This window comes from Armigeres subalbatus, unplaced genomic scaffold (genome assembly GCF_024139115.2).
Source record: "Armigeres subalbatus isolate Guangzhou_Male unplaced genomic scaffold, GZ_Asu_2 Contig1316, whole genome shotgun sequence".
Classification (NCBI taxonomy): domain Eukaryota; kingdom Metazoa; phylum Arthropoda; class Insecta; order Diptera; family Culicidae; genus Armigeres; species Armigeres subalbatus.
Window position 1 is genome coordinate 2,603 of NW_026942084.1, and position 6,317 is coordinate 8,919.

The 6,317-nt window shown below is 35.1% G+C and overlaps 1 long non-coding RNA gene across 1 annotated transcript; it reads right to left on the minus strand.

The window, feature by feature from the left end:
* Positions 1-222: 222 nt before the first annotated feature.
* Positions 223-6,203, minus strand: LOC134202654 (uncharacterized). Its single transcript, XR_009977285.1, has 3 exons — positions 5,961-6,203; positions 585-730; positions 223-465 (listed from the first exon to the last, which is right to left on the minus strand). It is a non-coding gene; the product is annotated as an uncharacterized LOC134202654 (long non-coding RNA).
* Positions 6,204-6,317: the final 114 nt, after the last annotated feature.

The following is a 6,317-nucleotide window of genomic DNA, read 5'->3' on the forward strand; positions in this document are numbered from 1 at the left end:
AAGCAAAAGTACCCAAACTTTTAATACACCAATGGTTCAAAAGTTGCTTGCCGCTCTAAAAATAAAAGTTTATACTTTCAAAATAAAATTGTAGCACTGTCAAATAAAAATGGTCACATTATGGAAAATATAGTGCAATTTTTTTTAATTCCAGAAAAGCTCACTTCACTTTTATCCCTCATTCTTGTTTTTTCCCTTCAAAATCATAATATAATCAGAGTATACAGTTTCAGCATGTTTATTTCATTATTTATTAGTTATCTGTGTTAAAATTGATCAGAGTTAGAACACATTAGATCCTTTATCGGATTTCCAAACAAAAGGACCAGAGCCTCGGCCAGAGCATCCGAACAGCTGCTAATCGACTTAAAATGATTCAGCTCTTTGGGGTGCGCTTCGTGCAGATATTTGGTCATTGCGCCACGGATTTCTCTTCAGTCAGAAACGCCGAAATAAACAGATTATCTGTAAAAAAAAATCTCGCATAAGTATTGATTCTACGCCATTGAATCATGGAAATTGGGCGCTTAGATAACTCCGATACCTTTAACGTTTTTAGATTAAAGGAATTTAAATTGACTTACCTGGAAATGGCCTGATGTCCTTCTTTTTTCTTCGGCTCAAGATTTCGTTAAAAGTCCGCACTAAATATGTACTTTTTATACCCATGACGTGGCTATACTTTGCTCCTAGCGATTGCTGCTGATTTCGTCGCTGTCATATATAGACACTGAGAGGAAAAAAGAGATGAGAAGTGATATTTTCCTTTTCTTGTTGTTAATCGTTTGATATGCTTTAAAAGTTTAACAACTTTCAGGTTGATAGAAAGAACTTTTAATGTTACCTTGTTAATAGGATAAAAACAACTTTTAAATAGAAAAGTAATTTTTAATGAGAATAATTTTACTCTTATTTCTAGGAAAATGATGCACTTTTCAAATTAAAAGTGCATAATTTTCTATAAAACCATGTTTGTTCTTTGTGTGTAGTACTTCATTAATCTTCACTAAAAACAGCGTTCTACAAAATTACTAAAAAATCAATGAGCAAGAAAAAATCGTTAGCTTGAATAACAAATGCTTCATCTGATCAACAACCATTCATTAAGTTTTAATTCTTCATTATTCTTCACTAAAACACAATTCTTCAAAATTACTCAAAAAATCAATGAGCAAGGAAAATCGTTGGCTTGGTTAACAAATGCTGTTCTTCAAAATTACTAAAAAATCAATGAGCAAGAAAAATCGTTGGCGCGATTATCAAATGCTTCATTAGATCAGCAACCACTCGTCATGTCTTAGTTCTTCATTAATCTTCACTAAAAACAGCGTTCTTCAAAATTGCTAAAAAATCAATGAGCAGGAAAAAGTCGTTAGCTTCAATAACAAATGCTTCATCAGATCAACAACCATTCATCAAGTTTTAGTTTTTCATTATCCTCCAATGAAAACACAATTCTTCAAAATTACTCAAAAAATCAATGAGCAAGGAAAATTGTTGGCTTGGTTAACAAATGCTTCATCAGATCAGCAACCATTCATTAAGTTTTAATTCTTCATTAATCTTCACTAAAAACAGCGTTCTTCAAAATTACTAAAAAATCAATGAGCAAGAAAAAATCGTTAGCTTGAATAACAAATGCTTCATCAGATCAACAACCATTCATCAAGTTTTAATTTTTCATTATCCTCCAATGAAAACACAATTCTTCAAAATTACTCAAAAAATCAATGAGCAAGAAAAAATCGTTAGTTTGAATAACAAATGCTTCATCAGATCAGCAACCACTCTTCATGTCTTAGTACTTCATTAATCTTCACTAAAAACAGCGTTCTACAAAATTACTAAAAAATCAATGAGCAAGAAAAAATCGTTAGTTTGAATAACAAATGCTTCATCTGATCAGCAACCATTCATTAAGTTTTAATTCTTCATTATTCTTCATTAAAACAGCGTTCTTCAAAATTACTAAAAAATCAATGAGCAAGAAAAATCGTTGGCGCGATTATCAAATGCTTCATCAGATCAGCAACCACTCGTCATGTCTTAGTTCTTCATTAATCTTCACTAAAAACAGCGTTCTTCAAAATTACTAAAAAAATCAATGAGCAGGAAAAAGTCGTTAGCTTCAATAACAAATGCTTCATCAGATCAACAACCATTCATCAAGTTTTAATTTTTCATTATCCTCCAAAGAAAACACAATTCTTCAAAATTACTCAAACAATCAATGAGCAAGGAAAATCGTTGGCTTGGTTAACAAATGCTTCATCAGATCAGCAACCAGTCGTCATGTCTTAGTTCTTCATTAATCTTCACTAAAAACGAACAGTGGGTAATGTCTGTGACATAACCGCTAAGTGGACGTAGGACTTGACTTGACCATGCCTTTAAGATACATAATATGTCCAAATTTCTCACATCAACTATTTTGGATAAATAGTAGGCGTTGCATACCATTCCTTGGCAAAATCTTCTCATCGAACCGACACAGAAATCAAATCTACCTCGAACAAGAATCATCAAAAACAATTCAGGAAGTATCTGTCCGGTCACGGAATATTAGCCTCGACAGTTGCAACCTTCCCACTGAAGGACTGCCTGAAATAAGCCACAAGTTGGCCAAGCAGGGGATGTAGGGCCTCTTAATCTGTGCGATAGCGACTGAAGGAGAACATTATTTTTAACTCTTAGAGCCTTGAAAAAGGCTGTTTGCTTCGGCTAAGTGCAAAAAGTAAGAAAACGATCTTTTCAAATGACCGCGAATTTCTAGTGGTGGCAGGGCCAGATTTAGGGGGGGGGTGGGGGTCCGTGGCCCCGGGCCCCCACAAATCTTGTGTACCAAAACCAACCTTTTTCGTACATTTTGGGGCCCCCACAAGCTGTCGTCCCGGGGCCCCCGTCCGGCTAAATCCGGCCCTGAGTGCAGCACTTTTCTTTTATACCTTATTTTGAATCTTCTCTGCTTCCCAATTGGTGGGCCAATCAGCCAGTGTCTTGTATCCCGCTTCTTTGTCAGCCAAAGCGTCATCATCATCAACGCGTTCGAGAAGGGCTTCTTCTTTTTTACGCTTGTTGCTCGCTGCTGGAGTCTATTTCCTAACGGAACTTTTCGCTTGATATAGGCCAATAAGCCGGGCAAGCGAGCTTAGAATTGCAGTTCAGGTGAGAAGTACGTGTTCTTTTCTGAGACAACATTGTTAGTAGTAGATGGAAGGAAACACCAGGACATGGGATTTCGGGTGATAAGATTTAGAATTGGTAACATGGGACGATCATTCAGTCACGTTCGCTTTGTGTGCGGTCAGTATCAAACAATGTTTATCTAGATATTTCTTGATCAATGCCAAAAAATCCAACATTTGATAAAAAATCGATTGATAGTTTATTAATGTTTGAGCTGTTATCGGTGTTTTTTTTAAATCCAAATATCCAAATATTATGTGAGAGATTTGGACATCTTATGTTTTTTTAGGCATGGTCCCACTTCGCGGTTAAATCAGAAAAATTATCCACTGTTAGTTTTGATGCTATTTATAAAAATCACGCATAAAATTTTATCGCTAGTATATTGGATTTGGCACCCAAGTACAATTTCTATCCCGAAGGATATTGAAAGCTTTGATATTGATCTCTATTATTGACACTCTGAAGAACCGTTTGTTTTTTGGACATACATGCAGCATCATGTGGCTTTTCTTCAGCCTGTCTCGGCTCATCACCGATGCCGGCCGGTCTCGGCTCGACTCTGCTGCTGCTGCCGGTATCTGCTCAGCATTGCTGCTTTGTCGGGTCTGTAGGGTGGACTGCTGCTGTACTGGCTAGGTTTCGGCTGATGATGGTGACTTCGATGGCCGAAAAAGCGGTCGGTGCAGACTTCATTCCCTGCCTTAAAGATGTGAGTGCTGTTCAATCGATGATGCGGTTGCTTCGCTTGTCCCGGTCAGAATGAAAGGAAAAAATCGCGTTGCGCTATTTTATGACTTCTCGGCAGACCCAGCGGCTGCTCATTCGCTGGTGTCTGCACCTATGAGAACGTGGTAATGGAATGATGCAAGAATTATGTGGTACCCATATTTATAGGTTCCCTTGATCTCAATATTTTTGATTGAAAACAGTTTCATGCCTATTGAAACAAGTTTTTCGGGTCTTATCAAGCATGGACATGAATAGCATACTTGAAATCTGTCGATTGAGGGGCTTTCCGCAGAAATTCGTCCATTGAGACGAACGCTATTAACGTTTAAAATCTTTCAACACAGCGTAACGTGGTCGATTTGAATATTTTGGAATGACACCCGGTATAGTAAAGAGAGACGTAAGTCCTACGTCAAAACAGCGTTCTTCAAAATTACTAAAAAATCAATGAGCAGGAAAAAATCGTTAGCTTCAATAACAAATGCTTCATCAGATCAACAACCATTCATCAAGTTTTAATTTTTCATTATCCAATGAAAACACAATTCTTCAAAATTACTCAAGAAATCAATGAGCAAGGAAAATCGTTGGCTTGGTTAAAAATGCTTCATCAGATCAGCAACCATTCATTAAGTTTTAATTCTTCATTATTCTTCACTAAAAACAGCGTTCTTCAAAATTACTCAAAAAATCCATGAGCAAGAAAAATCGTTGGCGCGATTATCAAATGCTTCATCAGATCAGCAACCACTCGTCATGTCTTAGTTCTTCATTAATCTTCACTAAAAACAGCGTTCTTCAAAATTACTAAAAAATCAATGAGCAAGAAAAAATCGTTAGCTTGAATAACAAATGCTTCATCAGATCAACAACCATTCATCAAGTTTTAATTTTTCATTATCCTCCAATGAAAACACAATTCTTCAAAATTACTCAAGAAATCAATGAGCAAGGAAAATCGTTAGTTTGAATAACAAATGCTTCATCAGATCAGCAACCATTCATTAAGTTTTAATTCTTCATTTATCTTCACTAAAAACAGCGTTCTTCAAAATTACTAAAAAATCAACGAGCAAGAAAAAATCGTTAGCAACCACTCGTCATGTCTTAGTTCTTCATTAATCTTCAATAAAAACAGCGTTCTTCAAAATTACTAAAAAATCAATGAGCAAGGAAAATCGTTGGCTTGGGTGACAAATGCTTTATCAGATCAGCAACCATTCATCAAGTTTTAATTTTTCCTTATCCTTCACTGAAAACAGCAAAACAGCAAAGCAAAAATCGTTTGCGCGATTATGAAAAGAAAAGCTGCATCAGATCAACAACTCCTATTCATCATGTGTAAATCCTAATCTTGTGAAATATTATGCTTATGCAGTTTCTCAAATAAATTATTTATTTGCATTAATATTAATGCAGCTAGGTACTCATAAGGAATTGCCTAATTATTTCAGTAATTGCATCACTCTAACTACCTATCACAGGAATATTCAATATCTAAGCTCATACATAATGCTATATGCTCTACAGACATTCTGTGCTATCTAATTTTATTATGTACCTACTGTATTATCAAAAGTAATATAAACTTTTATACATTTTGAATATACCTAATTTACTAATTGACCTCACTGAAACAAATATTGTAAAAGGTTTGCGTGATCTATTCAATAATCTATTAAACTATTAATTTATAAATCGTGTACCTAAAAACTTCGATGAAATTTGATTTCATATTAAATATTTTGTTAGCATAATGGAAAGAAGTAGTAACTGTTGACGTAAATCGCACATAGATTTCGTATTCATCCAATTTTATACCATAATTGAAAGGCTATCGTAGGAAGTAATAATTAATACTTTTTATCTGTGCGATGATGTTAATTTTGGATTTTCTATAATAATTATTACTGTTTAATTTTAAACACATCAGAATTTGCCAACCAACGAAATTTGCTGCTATTTATTGATTTAATTATTATCTTTTATCCACCCGAAAACTTGGTTCGAATTTCGAATAATAAATAATTATCTTGACTCACCATTCCAGACATTATTTCACTTATTATGGTACATACTATTCATTTTGATTAAAATAATTTGAAATTAAAAACATCACTACGCGAAACTGTATGGATTCGAACTCAGCAGGAAAAAAGCTCGACCTGTGAAATCAGCCGGCAAAAAGCTCAATATTGTGAAGCTAGCAGGAAAAAAGCCCAAAATGTGAAGTTAGCAGGAAAAATATTTTTTCCTGCTCATAGTTCATGCGCTCAGGCACAGGTGGCGCACTGAAAGAGCTTTTTTCCTGCTCGATTTTTCCTGCTAGTTTAGCGGAGGTATGTGTGATCCTTGTTTATTATTTATTTCCTTGTTATGAATGTGTGCGTGCAACAGAC